Genomic DNA, 17,777 nt, shown 5'->3' with positions numbered 1-17,777 from the left:
AGCAGACACTGTATGATTTCTATTGTTTTAAACTTGTTGAGGTGTGTTTTATGGCCCAGGATGTGGTCTATCTTGAGGAATGTTAATGTGAGCTCAAGAAGAATGTGTGTTCTGCTTATATTGGATACAGTATTCTATAAATATCAACTAGATCTAGCTGATTAATAGTGTTGTTCATATTAAGCACATCCTTTCTGACTTCTATCAGAGGGTTAAAGTCTCCAGCTGTAACAGTGGATTTTCCTGTTTCTCTTTTGGGTTCTGCTAGTCTTTGTCTCATGCATTTTAATATTTGCTCTCTTGCTAAGTGCTTAGAGCTTTACGACTGTCAAATCTTCTTGGAAAATTGATATCTTTATCACTGTGTAATCCTCCCCTTTATCCGCAACTATCTTCCTTGTTGTGGCATTTGATTTGTCTGCAAGTCATTTTGCTACTACAGTTTCCCTTTGACTACCGTTAGTGCCATACATCCTTTTTCATCTCTTTAACCCATATGTGTCTACATGTTTAAAGCCGGCTTCTTACAGAAAACAAAGAATCGGGGCCTTTAAAAACAATTACTCTGTCTTTTAATCAGTGCACATAGAACATTCACATTTGAAGTGATTCTTGATATACTTGGGTCAATATCTACTACGCTTGTAACTGTTTTCTATTTATAAGTTTGTTCTTTGTTTCTATGTTTGTCTTCTTCTGCATTCTTTGATTTTAATTGACCATTTTGTATGATTACATAGTCTCATGTATTTGTTCATGTATTTGCTCTGTCGCTAAGTGTTTAGAGCTTTAAGATGATCAAATTCTTCTTGGAAAATTGACGACTTTATCACTATATAATTTCTCCTTTCTCAACATATTCATTATGCCTCTTTGAAACAATTTTTTAGGTTGTTGATCTAGAGTTTGCAATATACATCTATAATTAATCTAAGTCAAATATCACTATACTATTTAATGGGCAACGTCAGCATCACAAAACAAAGTGGTCCCAAATACTCTTCCTCTTTTCCTTAAGCATTGCTTTCATTTATTTTGTTATTTCTGTAAGTAAAAATTACCTAATATATTTTTGCTATAATTTATTTGGAACAGTTGCCTATTATATCAAGTAATAAAAAGTTAAATGATTTTATTTTACCATTATTAATTCTTTCTTTGATGATCTTTTACTTAAAAAAGTATATATGTAAATTCCTATTCTATATCATTTTACTTTTTCCTGAAGAACCTTAACATTTCTTGCAGGGTAAGTCTTCTGATCATGAATTCCCTCAATATTCATATGCCTCAGAAAGATTTTATTTCTCCTTCACTTTTGAAGAATAATTTTACTGGATATGAAATTCTAGATTTTTTTTTCTGTCAACACATAAAATATTCACTTCCATTCTCTTCTGGCTTGCAGAATTTCTGATGAGAAGTCCAACGTAATATTTTTCTTGCACTCTAGGTAAGACTTTTTCCCTCTGACTTCTTTCAACATCATTACATTTTGTATGTTTTCCTACAGTTTGAATAGGATATGCCTACGTGTAGATTTTTGTTATTTATCTTTCTTGATTTTTGATATGGTTTGGCTGTGTTCCCACCCAAATCTCATGTTGAATTGTAGCTCCCGTAATTCCCACATGTTGTGAGAGGGACCCAGTGTGGGGTAAATGAATCATGGCGGCAGTTTCTCCAATACTGTTCTCCTGGTAGTGAATAAGTCTCATGAGATCACTTGGTTCTCATTTTCTGTCCTGCCTGCTGCCCTGTAAGACGTCCCTTTCACCTTCTACCATGACTGTGAGGCCTCCCCAGCCACGTGGAACTGTGAGTCCATTAAACCTCTTTTTCTTTATAAATTACCCAGTCTCAGGTATGTCTTTATCAGCAGCGTGAGAAAAGACTAACACAGTGTTCTCTGAGCTTCCTGGATCTGTGGTTTGATGCCTGTCATTAGTTTTGGTACATTCTTTGTTACTATTACTTTAATAAGTACCGATGCTGACACCTCTGTCTCTGGAAACTGCTTTCACCTCCATCACAAGTGACTCTTTACGGTTTCTGGTTCCGTGTGTCACTAGCTTGATTCAAAGTTGTGGGCAAGTGGGTTTGATAAGTGCAGCCAGATCATATGCCCGTATTTCAGCTGCAAGGTTAGATGGGAAATCACCTTTGTTATTTTCGACCTATAAAGTGGGAAGCAGGCTCCGTCTTGTGAGCTGGAGAGCTTTTCAAATACAGGAGGGAGTTCAGATGCTCGGGATCTCAAAACAAACAGAATTTCACTTCGACTGGTGGATTCACACCTGTCATGTTGACTCTTATGTTACAGCAAGTTTGTTAAATAATGGTTTTGCATTTCTTCAGAGTTCAAATTATCCTGGTAACCATTAACTGGCATCAGATGATAACTTCAGGATTAAAATAGGAAGCTTACAGAGATACACTGAGTATCACTAGTGGCAGGCTTTGCTTTTGAACAATTCTGAAGAGACATTTATTTTTTATGTATGTATCATGTTTTGTTGTTGGCCTCCTTGCAGCTTTGACTACATCTGTGATATTGTCCTGTCTAATTGTTATTTATTTAGTACATGAAGAGGTAGGCTTATCTAGTGTCCTATTCATTCAAAGATATCTAACTGGAATTAGTTGAATCGTAACTTATTGAGAAATTATTCCACTATCAAGCATCATCTGGCCTTGTTTTATTTACTTATTTTTTTCCTGCCACTGGTATTACAAAGTACTAAGTTACCCAAACACTTTAGCTTATCACACAAAGCCTTGAACAATTTCTTCTCAACCTCATTTTTTCAAACTCATCTCTTTCCAATATTTCTGTTCACCCTGCATCCTATATTCTAGCCACACAAAAAAACATAGCTTTCTGCTTGTAGCCATTTCCTTCTGACAGATCCTTCTCTTCCACCTCTTTCCACACAATAATAGTTTATTTTTCTGGTATACACCACACTTTCCTACTCCACTTATCTAAAGTAAGGTGTTATGGATGAAATTGTGTCTCCCCAAAATCTATATGTTGGCACCCTAACCCCCAGTGTGACTATGCTTGGGGATAGGGTCTTTAGAGAGGCAATTAAGACTAAAGGAGTTTGCAAGGGTGGGGTTTAATCTGAAGGACCAGTGTCTGTATAGGAAGAGGAGAAGACACGACCTCTCCCTCTCTCTTCAGGCATGCACAGAAGGGCCATTTGAGGACACAGCAAGAAGGCAGCTGTCTGCAAGCTAAAAACAGAGCCCTCTTCAGAAACCAAATCTGCTAGCACCTTGATCTGGAAATTCTAGCCTCCAGAACTGTGAGGAAATAAGAGCCTGTTGTTTAAGCCACACAGTCTGTGGCATTTTGTCATGGAAGTCCTGACAGACTAATTACATAAAGTAAGGTGATAAAAAGAATTCCATGAACACAAAATGAGAAGTGACCAAAGATGTAGGAAGAAAACTGGGGGAGGATGCTTGTCATATACTAAAAGTGAAATTAAACTTTCAAGAAAGAAGCACCAAGTAGACCAAGAAGTAAAGATAGATAATAATTAAAACTTTAGTGGAGATTTGTATGCAGGAGCTTACTAGTGACCTGGGTCAGAGCAGTTTTAATGAGTGGTAGGTTTTGGAATCTGTCTATAGAAGGTCTAAAAATAAAGATTAAGGGAGGAAATACTAGGATAGTGGATAATTCATTTAAGATGCTTTGATGGAAACGGAGATATGTTGTTAAGTGGTGAGAAAGATACACGTAAGTGTAAGTGTAAAAATAAGAATGTTTAAAAAATAATATTTCACTTTGCAGAAATCAACCCTACTGTTTTTTTCAAGGTTTATCTTAAACATCTGTTCTTTGTTGATGAGTTACTCTCTCCATGTGCCTGATGCAATCCCCCATAGACTGTAAATTTTTTCACTCTTTATTGGATTCATGTGCTTGTTTGATTTTCCCCAATTAAAATAATAATTTCTTTGAGGAAAAGAAAACCATCTTATTTATCTTTGGGACCCTATTGTTGGCAAATGTTATAATATATGGCCTATACCAGTTTGTAGAATTAAATAATTCATCAGGGTAAGTGCTGAGATGATATGACTGGGGCACTGCTACTCTGGTACAGCCTCGTGAAAAAAATGTAGATGTTGACGTTTCCATTTAACAATACACAGCACCCGACTCCCTACTTACATTTTGGAATCATTTATCTCTTCTGTAGCTACATTTAAATGCCAATATTTGACTTACAGGAAGTATTGAAAAGTCACAGAAATGTGAGCTTGCTTTTTTAAAGGAGGTGTGGAACACTGGGTTCCCAGACACCACCAACAAAACACATTGGTAACAACAAGTTGAACTCACTGCCTGTGTTGCAAGGGATAACAGTATCTCTACTGAGCATTGGCCATGTCTTGGTACAGGGGAGGCAAGGTAAGAATTTATTAAGAATTGGAAGTTTGGTTTAAGGCAAATCTTTCAATAAGGGGATTTAAGAATGAGAAACAAAAACTGATATATATGGCCAGGTGCAGTGGCTCATGCCTGTAATGCCAGCACTTTGGGAGGCTGAGGTGGGCGGATTATGAGGTTGGGAGATCAAGACCATCCTGGCTAACATGGTGAAACCCCATCTCTACCAAAAATACAAAAAATTAGCCGGGCACAGTGGTGGGAGACTGTAGTCCCAGCTACTTGGGAGGCTGAGGCAGGAGAACGGCATGAACCTGGGAGGCGGAGCTTGCAGTGAGACGAGATAGCGCCACTGCACTCCAGCCTGGGCGACAGAGCAAGACTCTTTCCAAAAAATAAAAATAAAAATAAATAAACTTATATATATATATATATTTTCTGATATATATATGCGTGACATATGTATATATACATATATACATATATATATCAGAATTTCTCTACAGGGAATAATAAAAGGTTTGTTTTTGTTTAGGTTGAAATGAAAGGATACCACAAAGTGAATCAAAACCAATAAAGAAATAAAGAGCCCTAGTAAGTGTAAATACACGAGCAAATATAAATTATGTTTTTGTTTGTAACATATTTCTTCTCTACCCGATTTGTAGGACAAGTGCATAAAGCAATAATTATATTATAGTGTTGATAAATTTTATAATGTATAAATATATTCTTTATGTGACAGTGAGCACATGCAAGAGGGGGATGGAATAGTGCTGTATTAAATTAACATTTTGCTTTGCTATGGAAGAATTAATAAGGAAATTAAAGTAGTATACTAGAAAATATTTAACATAAAATGAGGCAGTAATGGAGGAAGGAAGGAATGAAAAGGACATAAGACATATAAAAACAAACAGATGTTAAATTTTACTTTAACAATAATTACATTAAATGGAAATTGACTAAACACTGATTAAACGACAGTCATTGACAGAATGACTTCTTTAAAAAATGACTCAAGTATATGCTGTTTACAAGAGACACACTATAGATTCAAAGACAAACATATTGAAATTAACAGGATGGAAAAAATGTACTATGCAAACAAGAAAGCTGGTGTGGCTAGACTACTATCAGACAAAGTGGACTTTAAGACAGAATTCTTTACCTAGAGAGAAAGCAGGACATTTTTTAATGATAAAAGAGTCAACCCATAAAGAAGACATAATGGTTATAAGCATACGCACCTAACTAAAGAACCCCAAAATACAGGAAGTAAAAACTGACAAAATTCATAGGAGAAATAAAAGTTCAAAAATAATAGTTGAAGACTTCACATCCCACTTACAAAGATGAATAGAACAACTAGGCATTAGGTCAGCAAGTAAATAGAACACTGGGACAGGTGCAGTGGCTCAAACCTGTAATCCCAGTGCTTTGGGAAGCCAAGCAGGGGTATTGCTTGAGGCCAGGAGTTCAGGACCAACCTAGGCAACATAACAAAACTGTCTCTATTAAAAAAAAAAAAGGAAATAGGGGACCAGCCTGGCCAACATGGTGAAACCCCATCTCTACAAAAAATACAAAAATTAGCTGGTGTGGTGGAGCGCACCTGTAGTCCCAGCTAGTTGAGAGGCTGAAGTAGGAGAATCCCTTGAACCCAGGAGGTGGAGGTTGCAGTGAGCCAAGATCTCGCCACTGCACTCCAGCCTGGGTGAGATAGCAAAACTCCATCTCATAAAAGAAAATAATAATTTAAAAAAGGAAATGAAGGACTAGAACACCATGAACTAATGTATAGAATGCTCCATTCCCCAGTCAGGGGAATGCAGCATTCTTCTCAAGTGCATGTGAAACATTCTCCATGATAGCCCGTGTTAGGTCATAAAACATATATTTAAAAGGATTAAAATAAGAGAAAGTATGTTATTCAATCACAACAGAATGATACTAGAAACCAAAAAGAAAAGACATTTAGAGAAATTCACCAATATGTGCAAATTAAACAACACACTTTCAAATAACCAGTCAAAGGAGAAATCACAGGGGAAATTAGAAAGTATTTTGAGATAAATAAAAATTAGAGCATGACATACCAAAATTTATAAGATGCAGCTAAAAATAGTGCTTGGGGTAATTACCACTATAAAAGCATAAATTAAAAGAGAAGAATCTCAAATCAATATTTCACCTTCCATCTTAAGAAATTAAGAAAACGAGAGCAGACTAACCTTAAAGTAAGCAGAAAGAAGGAAATAATAAAGATTACAGTAGAAAAATAAATCATAAAGAGAAAACGGAAGAGTAAAATAAATCAGTTAAATTAAAAGGTGTTTTTTTGGAAAAACAGTAGACGCAAATGATAAAATAAAAAGTGAATAAAATTTTATCTACATTGACCAAGAAAAGAAAAATCAAACTACTAAAATTGGGAATGAAAAAGGGGTACGACTACTAACATTAGAGAACTAAGAAAGGGTTATAAGTGGTTACTGTAAACAATTGTCTCACCCCAGATTAGATAATTTACATGAAATAAGGAAGTTACTAGCCAGATACAAATTACTGAAATTACTCAAGGATAAATTTTAAAAAATACTGACCTATTACAAGATATTGGGTTAATAATAGAAAACAAACAGCAAACAATCTTTCCATGAAGAAAGGCTCAGTCCCAGATAGCTTCAATGGTGAATTATACTAATGTTTAAAGAAGAATTAACACCAATTTTTCACAAACTCTGAAAAATAGAAGTAGTGGAAAGAATCCTCCAATCATTCAGTAATCCAATGTTACCCTGATTGCAAAAGCAAAGACATCTTAAGAACATACCGGTTTACACACCTTAAAAATGTAGAGAAAAAAATCCTTCAACAAAATCTTAAATACACTATTCAGGAACATAAACGTCAGCATTGTACACCATAAATGAGTGGGATTTATCCCAGTGATTCAAGTTTGGTATAACATTCAAAATGTAGCCAATGTAATACATAATATTAATAATATTGAAACAGAAACTGCATGATCATCTCAGTGTTAAAATCTTTGCAAGTCATATACCTAATAAGGGGTTTGAATCTGTAATATCTAAAAAATTCTTACAAATCAACAATAAAAAGACAATTAAAAATAAAATAGATGTATATTTGAATAGCTATTTAAAACAGGCAAATATTGGAATGATCATTTCTTCAAAAAAGATTTGAAAAAATGTCCACAATATTGTATTGGAGTATCAAGCCATTGCAATTAGACAAGACAAAGAAATAAAAGAAACCCAGATTTAAAAAGAAGAAATAAAACTATCTCTATTTGCAGACAGTATGATTTTGTATAGAGAAAAATCATAAAGAATCCACTAAAAGCACTACTATAACTGGAAAACGATTTCAGCAAGGTTGCAGGATATAAGATCAATAATTAAGGAAACAATTATATTTAGAAGGCATCAAAATGAATAAAAACTTAGAAATAAAATCAATAAAAGAGTTGAAGGTATGTACACTGAAAATCACATAATATTGATGAAAGAAAATGAAAATGTCGCTTGTTTATGGATCAGAAAATTTATTATTAAGATGGCAACACTTTTCACACTGAGAAGCAGCCTTGTAAAAAAAGATGGCAATACTGAAAATCTATCTACAGATTAAATATAAACTCTCTCAGAATCTCAGCTAGCTCCTATGCATAAATTGATTAGCTCTTTCTAACATTTATATGGAAATGCATGGGACCTTAGGTAGACAAAATATTCTTTAAAAAGAAGAAAGTTGGAGGTTTACTACCTCATTATTTCAAAAGCTACTATAGAGCTACAGTAATTGAGACAGTGTGGTGCTGACATAAAGACAGGTAGACAGATTGAGGGAAAATAATTGAGATTTTCGAAATTAACCAATTCATTTTCAGTCAATTGATTTTCAACAATGATGCCAAGACATCTCCACGGGAAAACAACAGTCTTTTCAACAAATGGTCCTGGGACAACTGGACATTAACATTCATATGGATGAATTTGGATTCCTAATTTACAGTATATACAAAAGTTAGATCAAAAGTATACCACAAACCTTAATGTAAGAGATAAAACTATAAAACTCAGAAGAACACATAGGAGTAAATCTTTATGAACTTGAATTAGGCAAGGTGTCCTGCGTCAAAGAACATCATCATAAAGGTAGACTGACAACTCACAGAATGGAAGAAAATCTTTGCAAGTAGATTATCTAATAAGGGATTTGAATCTGGAATATGCAAAAAGTTTGTACAGCACAACAATAAACAGATGATTAAAAATAACAGTATTGGCTGGGTGCAGTGGCTCACACCTATAACCCTAGCACTTTGGGAAATCAAGGCAGGTAGATCACTTGAGCCCAGGAGTTTGAGACCTGGACAACATAGCAAGACCCCATCTCTACAAAATAAAACAAAAACTAGCTGGGCATGGTGGCATGCTCCTGTAGTCCCAGCTACTCAGGGGGCTGAGGTGGGAGGATTGTTTGAGCCCAGGAGGTGGAGGTTGCAGTAAGTCAAGATCACGCCACTGCACTCCAGCCTGGGAGACAGAGTGAGACCCTATCTCAAAATTAATTAATTAATTAAATTAAAAATAAAAATAGGCAAATATTTGAATGGCTATTTCTTTGAAAAACATACACTAATGTCCAATAAGCACATGAAAAGATGTTCAGCTTCACTAGATATTAGGCAAATGCAAGTCAGATCCACCATGAAATACTGTATCATAACCACTAAGATGGATAAAATTTTAAAAAAACTAGACAACAACAAGTGTTGACAAGGAGGTGGAGAAAGTGGAACACTTGTACATATTACTGATGTGTTTATAAATGTTACAAGCACTTTGGGAGACAGTTTGACAATCAGAGAGTTATCATTTGATCCATTAATTGGTAACTCATAAATCTATTCCCCAAATAATTGAAAACATATGTCACAAAAACTTGAGGATGAATGCTCATAAGCATAATGTAAAAGCATTACTTATAATAGGCAAAGGTTAGAAACAACTCAAATGTCCGTGACTGATGGACGGAGATATAAAATATAGTATACAGATACAATGGGATATTATTTGGTATTGGAAACAGATGACGTCTTCATACGTGATCATGGATGAACCTTGAAAATATTATGCTAAGTGAAATAAAAAGTAACAAAAGTTACATATTTCATAATTCCAGTTATTGGCCAGAATGAGAATATTTTTAAAATTAGATAATGTAGTTACACGACTCCATAAATGTACTAAAAGTCACTACATTGTACATGTTAAACAATAGATGTTATTGTATGAGAATTATAATTAAATAAAGCTGCTTACTTTAATAAAAAACACCTTAACTTGATAAAAGTTAATGTACTTTGATAAAATGTTTGTATTAAGTACATCTTGTAGGGACACATCCACCTGAATAACAGGGAATGTGATAGAGAATGAATTCTCAAGATCCCGGATAAATTTCTTTAGCTAAAGAATTATTTATGAACTCTAACTTTTGGAAGTATCAGAGAAACCAGATAGAATGTGCACCGCCATTCACACAAGCTTTTCCAGAATTTTAACGTGCCTCCTGAGTTGCCACAGAATATGTGAAACTCAAGATAGTAGCTATATTTTCTAGAAGAGTTGGCTAAGATCACTGGCAGGTCTGGTTTTTGAAGAGAGGTTGAACAATCTGAAGTCACTTGACATTCATTCTAATTTTTGAGCAGAATTCTGGTAAGTACTGTTAATTAGGAAACAGATGGCATATTAACTCTACCCTCAAAGCTCTTTAAGTCCAGTGGGAAAGAAGATACATCTTTAAGTGAACAAATGCAAAACACACTGCCCTAAATTCCTTAATGGAAACATACATTTGGCTCAGTAGAAACACCGAGATCAAGGTATCAGCTCTGTATGATTGAGTCAGAGGATGCTTTACAGGAGTCCAAATTTGAATTTAGGCAAAAGAAAGGGCAAGGGTTACAAATGGCATATTCCAGGTAGATGGGGCACACCATGGGAAATCTGCTGCAGTATAGACCTACTACTTTCAACAGTGTTGAAAGATTGTGCGTCCTTTAATAGAATGCATCAACCCTCCATGCCTACGTTTCTTCATCTGTAAAGTAGGGCCAATGCTAACTCCGATCTCATAGAGTTGCAATGAAAATTAAATTATTTAATGCATAGAAATCAGTGGGTATAGAACCCAACACATAATATTAATAAATGCTCAATAAATGTGAGTCAGAAGCTGTAATTGACTTCCCCTCTCTTTCTGGACTGTGAGGTCACTACCTGACTTCTTAGAGCTAACCACTAATTCAAAGAACACCCTAGCTGGGCATGGTGAGGTTCATGCCTGTAATCCCAGCACTTTGGGAGACCAAGGAGGGTGGATCATGAGGTCAAGAGATGGAGACCATCCTGACCAACATGGTGAAACCCCGTCTCTATTAAAAATACAAAAATTAGCTGGGTGTGGTGGCACAGGTATGTAGTCCCAGCTACTCAGGAGGCTGAGGCAGGAGAATCGCTTGAACTTGGGAGATGGAGGTTGTAGTGAGCCGAGATTGAGCCACTGCACTCCAACCTGGGTGACAGAGTGAGACTCCATCTCAAAAAAAAAAAAAAAGAGAGAGAGAGAGAGATAACACTCTTTGGCACAAAACAAAATTTCAGGTGTATATATTGCATACTTTTTAGGTAAAGTTGCCACTTTAGTCTTTATTTTTCCGGATTTCTTGTCCTCTCCTTCCTTATCTTATCCCACACTCCTGGATATTTCTGTATCAGGTAGGCTATAATTAAGATGAGAAAGACACTAACTTACTCTTGGGAGCCAGGGAAATTTTACTTCAGTGTAAGGATGAAAATAATACTCTTGTAATTAAAAATATGAGTTATAGAGTGGAAATGATTTTTAAGTAAACAAGTGAGAATACCATGTTCTGTGAAACTAGAAATTGAAAAGAATTATAGATATCACTCTCATTTGTTTATGTCCAATCAGAGTATCAGCCCAAAGGAATTAAATGGGTATTAGAATTGCCACAGATCTTTGGATTCCTTAAGAGGTTTGGAAGATAGTTCAAATACAGAAATTCTGATAGCTCTAAGTTCTTTTTCTCTTTTTAAAAATTTTTATTTTTATTTTTATTTTTTTGAGACTGAGTCTCGCTCTCTCCCCCAGGCTGGAGTGCAGCGGTGTGATCTCACTGCAACCTCCGTCTCCCAGGTTCAAGCTATTCTCCCACCTCAGCCTTCCGAGTAGCTGGGATTACAGGTGCCCACCACCACACTCAGCTAATTTTTGTATTTTTAGTAGAGACGGGGTTTCACCAGATTGACCAGACTGGTCTCAAACCCCTGACCTCAGGTGATCCGCCTGCCTTAGCCTCCCAAACTGTCATCCGTGAGCCACCGTGCCTGCCTGGGTTCTAAATTCTTTAATGAATACTGGACTCTACGACGATTGAGAAGCTCAGATCAGTAGAAATATTGATTGTTCGATGACTTCCAGCTATGCTGGAATTTGTGCTGACATTTTAGTTTCCAAGTTAAAGAGGCTAATTTCAGGCCTAAGTGGGTCTTAAGTAGTTCCCAGGAGGCAATGTTTAAAGGAAGCATATAAGAAAAATATACTGCTGGCTACTAAAAAATCTGTAAGCATTTCCAAACAGCTGGAAGTGAAAAAAAAAAAGAATATCCCTACCAACTCAAGCATCTCCAACTTGAATATCCCTACCAAGAATATCGCTAGCAACTCAGGCATCTGCATACTGTCCAACATTATTAAAGAACTGTGGAACTTCAGAATCCTTATATGTGAACATTTGTTCCAAACCACGGAAATGATCCAAAGAGTAGTGGCTATGCTAGTGCGCGTTTAATTCAACAGCATTAAGAACTTACATGGTATGTGCTAAACGTGCATGAAGCAAACACGAGTAAGAAACAAATTTCACCCTTGAGACGCTACCAGTCCTAGCTAAAAACCAGTGATGAAAAACGATCAATCGCCACACATCTGTTTTGTAAGCAAGGATATGGGCAATTAATACAATTAATTCACTTGTATGTTTTAATTGATTGTTTTCAGTCAACAGTCTTGCACCTTGTAGTCTTTTATCCTCCCCTTCCTCTAGTCACCACTATTCTACCTTCTTTCTACTTCTATGAGAAGAACTTTTTAGATTCCATGTATGAGTGAGATCATTAAGTATTATTTTTAATTTGAAAGAGGGACTTAGAAAAATACAAAACCTCTACCTAATTAATAACCAACTAAGTAACCAGAGAATGTTACTTTTCCATTTCTGAAACTTACTCTTCATCACTAAACTTTATATCCATTTCCAAAGTTAAATGAACAGATAACAATAAAAAAAAAAACATTTTAGCAATCTGCCAGTTCATTCAAAAAGGTTACTTTTCCGTTTTTAAAACTTACTCTTCGTCACTAAATTTTATATCCATTTTCAAAGTTAAATGAACAGATAACCACCACAAAACAGCGTTTTAGCAATCTGCCAATTCATTCAAAACAGGTATCATGCAAGTGACAGGACCAGCTGGCGAACTAAAATTATAGCCACTCAATTGTTATTCTGCCACAATGAGAAAAATGGTCTAAAATAATTGAATTATCTGGTTTGTGAATTTTTATTATTTCAAAAATTTTGGGTGACAGCTGCTAGAAAAAAATATAAACTATAGTTGGCTCTGGTACAACACAGGTTTGGACTGCACGAGTCTGCTTATACACGGATTTTCTTCCTCCTCTGCCATCCCTGATACAAGACCAACCCCTGGCTTTCTCCCTCTTCTTGTCCCATTCAATATGAAGATGATGAGGATAGAAACCTTTATGGTGATCCAGTTCCACTGGATAAATAGCAAATACACCTTCTCTTATTTACGATTGATTTACTTAATAACATTTTCCCTTCTCTAACTTACTTGATTGTAAGAATACAGTGTATAATACGTGTAGTATACAAAATATGTAGGAATTGTTTGTTTTCAGTCAACAGCCTTGCATCTTACAGTATTTTACCCTCCCCATCCTCTGGTGACCACTATTCTATATTCTCCTTCCTACTTGTATGAGAAGAACTTTTTAGATTCCACATGTGAGTGAGATCATTAAGCATTATTTTTAATTTGAAAGAGGGACTTAGAAAAATACAAGACCTTCACCTACTTAATTCTTCTTTCCACAATTCTATGGTTCCAAAGATAACTGTTAACTTGGCTCCTTCTAAATGCACCGCTGACTAAGCCCTCATTTTGAATGACTACAATCGTAACAGGAAGATTGCTCATTTAAACCCGTTGCAAAAGTCAGTAGAAGTTAATGGTTTATATTTGGTCATAGAACCTTTTATAGTGACTGAAGATTTATAGTCATACTGATGTGATTCAAATTCTGATTCCTAGAATCCCCTGTGCCTTTCGGCCCCTGTCTTTCCATTATTCTACCCCTTCGCAAACATTCTTTGGAATAAACTTTTCCTGGGCACTGGGAATATGAAAAGAAATTGGGAGAGGCTGGGCGCGGTGGCTCATGCCTGTAACCCCAGCACTCTGCGGGGAGGAGGTGGGCGGATCACGAGGTCAGGAGTTCGAGACCAGCCTAGCCAACGTGGCAAAATCCAGTCTCTACTAAAAATACAAAAATTATCCCAGTGTGGTGGTGTGCACCTGTAATCCCAGCCACTTGGGAGGCTGAGGCAGGAGAATCGCTCGAGCCCCGGAGGTAGAAGTTGCTGTGAGCCGAGATCATGCCACTGCACTCCAGCCTGGGTGACAGGGCGAGACTCTGTGTCAAAAAAAAAAAAAAGAAAGAAATAGGGGAAACTTGATGACAGCACGGTCTCTGAAACTAGTTTCCCTAGGTTCAAATTCCAGTATGAATGACAATATAGATATGTATGTGCATGCATATATACATATACACATATATATTTAAATACGTATTTAGTATATTTTTTGAATAACTATATGATACATATTTTATGTTTGATATGTTTATATAAATACATGTACATTTGTATATAATTTATATATCTGAGATAGTTATCACATATATGTAATACATATCTATTACAATATACAAAGATATATCCATAAGTGATATATGTACATACATAGATATGTACATAGATATATACATATATATTCACATGTAGATATTTAACTATCACTCTATATACATATATTCATATATGTATCTAAATAATATCTCTCTATATACATATATGTATGTGTGTGTGATTTATCAATTATTACAATAGATGGCTCATAGTAATTTTATAATTAATACTAACTGTTAATATCAAACATTTCACATGCAAAAGTAAGACCTGCATAATGAGGACTAAGAGTATTACTAAATAAAAGAGAAATATAAAACTACTAGATATTTTAAATTCAAAGGTGAGAAACTTCTTGAGCTATATTATTTTATTATATTGGTGATGCACAGAAATTTCCAGGTTTGAGTGAATTTCTAAACTACAGAAACTTATCTTCAGGTAAGCACTATTTAGAAATTTTTTTTGTTGTTTTTTGGTAAACTCTCTCCTTATCTCCAGGTAAGCACTGTTTACATTTTTTTTTATAAACTCACTAGCGTATTTTATTTGCAAACTAAAATGATATAGAAAAATTGTTGTCAATAATTGCTTCTATGGGATGTCAGAAAATGTAATTCATTTCTCCACATAGGCTTATAAACACAGTTTTGTAAGTGATACGTTAGATCTAGGAAGGTAGAAACAAATAAAAATCACAAATAACTTTAAAGAACTTAAGTGAAAAAATTGTCTGTTTATGATTCCCTTGTTTTCCCTTTTCTCCCCCTTAGACACGCTGGTTCTCTCTCTCTCTCTCTCTCTCCCTCTCTCTCTCTTTTTTTTTTCTTTGAGACAGAGTGTCACTCTTTTACCCAGGCTGGTGTGCAGCGGCGGGATCTCAGCTCACTGCAGCCTCTGCCTCCTGGGTTCAAGCGATTCTCCTACCTCAGCCACCCAAGTAACTGGAATTACAGTCGTGCGCCACCACGCCCGGCTAATTTCTGTATTTTTAGTAGAGATGGAGTTTCACCATATTGGCCAGGCTGGTTTCAAACTCCTGACCTCAAGTGATCCAACCACCCTCTCCAAGTGCTGGAATTACAGGTGTGAGCCACCAGTGGTTCTCAGTCTTCTATTACTATCCTGCAGGATCACTTAATCATCTCTTTTGCCTGCATCTGCTTTGAAAATATACACTTATAGGTTTTATTTTATTCAGTGGAGGAAAGTGAGTTGCTCAGAGCATCAGGAGGAAATGTTACAAAAGAAAGAAGTACCTAGAACTTCAGGCCAACTCATTCAGTACCTCCTTAGCGTTGGCCTTGGCATCACAAATACTGTTTAGAGGATAAGAAAAGAATCATATAAAACACACATCTGTCATCTCTAAAGTGTAATTTTCTGACGTAGGTGATTTTCCCAATGGTTCTAAGACAGACGAGATAATACATGCTTTCATAATTGTATCATTTAGAGGAATACACTATAATTCAAAAGCGTAAGGGACCTTAGGAGATGAAAAATAACTGACCCAGATTTTCAGCACGGAATTACCAAGGACCTGGACGGATATTTCCTTTACCTTTGAGTTTTGAGTACTGTGTTCTTTATTGGAAAGTGATGAGCAAATCCACCAACATTTGAAGTGAGAAGAAATAATATACATTGGAAGGAGTTCCTTATATACACTTAAAATAGATTAAAACTGACCTTCCTGTAGAGTCTTCGGAATGAATTAAGTATTTGGTCATGCCTTGCTGGCAGAGAAAATTGGTGGTACAATATGGAATGTTAATTGGGAACTGAAATCTGTTTAATGACCTTCTTTCCCCCTCACTATTCAGAATGAAAGCCTCTCTTATATCTGTATTATTCTCGTGAACAATTCAATCGATGAGATACACCATAAACCTATTCTTCTATGTACTTTTTTGGAGTTCTCCAAGCCATTTGGAGGCTGAGTAATCAATTTCAGAAAGCTTACACAGAAAATCTCCTTGGGTATTTTTTCGTTTTGAATAATTTTCAAATGGAGACAGAAGATCAGAAGAAGCTTGACTTTTGTTTTCCACTAGTAAAGCTGACCACTAGATGCTTCTCACCAAACTCACACTTGATATTTGATGTTTTAGATCTTAAGCGCTTTTGCTGTCTTGGAAATTCTATGACAATGGGCTTAGAAGCTGGCCGTGCCCCTGTCAGTATCACTACCGTTATTTTACATCTATTTAAGCCTCACAACAAGTGCGTTTCTGAAAGGGAAAAAGTTTTAACTTTTCGAGATAGTGGATATCATGGCTTAAGATATTCTGATAATTCAGAATTCTGAAACATACCTTGTTCTGAATTGATTGGTAATTACCACCAGTCATTACTAGATGACATATATGTAAATCAAATTTGCATTTAAGTAACATCCTACCTGGTATCACAATTATTGTAACAACTGACTCATTATAAAATATGCATAATAATTCAAAGGAGAAATAGTGTAAATTAAGAATTTTTAAAATTAATAGAAAATATTGTGTGAATAACATAGATATTATATGTCAACCAATTAATGATGTGAATTGAAAAAATATTCAAAGTAGTTGTACTAACCTTTAAAATAACATTTGAAACTTGCTGTTGTTCAAAATACAAAATGAGGTGGGACATTCACTGTTTATCTGTTAGTTCTAACTTAAGTTCTATTGGTAAGTGGCATTGATTGGAATGAACAGATATAGTATACATTCTTTTGTTGGCAATATTGTTAAGGTTGTTTACTTTCATTCTTTCTTTCTCTTTTTTTTTTTTTTTTGTATTTTTAGTAGAGATGGGATTTCACTGTGTTAGCCAGGATGGTCTCGATCTCCTGACCTCGCGATTTGCCTGCCTCGGCCTCCCAAAGTGCTAAGATTACAGGTGTCAGCCATTGTGCCCAGCCTGTTTAATTTCTTTCTATTCCACATCATTTATTTCCTTCTTGTTATAGACATTGCATTATGAACTCTTAAGAATACAAACAGGAAAATCATTCCTGACCTCAAGGAGTTTACAATCTAGTTGGAAAGGGAGAAAATAAAAATGAGCATCATAAACACAAAATGCAATCAGTTCACAATTAGTTTACAAATAAGCCATTTTATTATTTTATTTTTTCCTTTTTCTGTTTTCTGTTTTTTAATTTATTTTTTATTATACTTTAAGTTCTAGGGTACATGTGCACAACGTGCAGGTTTGTTACATATGTATACATGTGCCATGTTGGTGTGCTGCACC

The sequence above is a fragment of the Mandrillus leucophaeus genome, unplaced genomic scaffold (assembly GCF_000951045.1).
Source record: "Mandrillus leucophaeus isolate KB7577 unplaced genomic scaffold, Mleu.le_1.0 Scaffold15, whole genome shotgun sequence".
NCBI classification, from domain to species: domain Eukaryota; kingdom Metazoa; phylum Chordata; class Mammalia; order Primates; family Cercopithecidae; genus Mandrillus; species Mandrillus leucophaeus.
Note: the sequence above shows the minus strand (reverse complement) of the source record.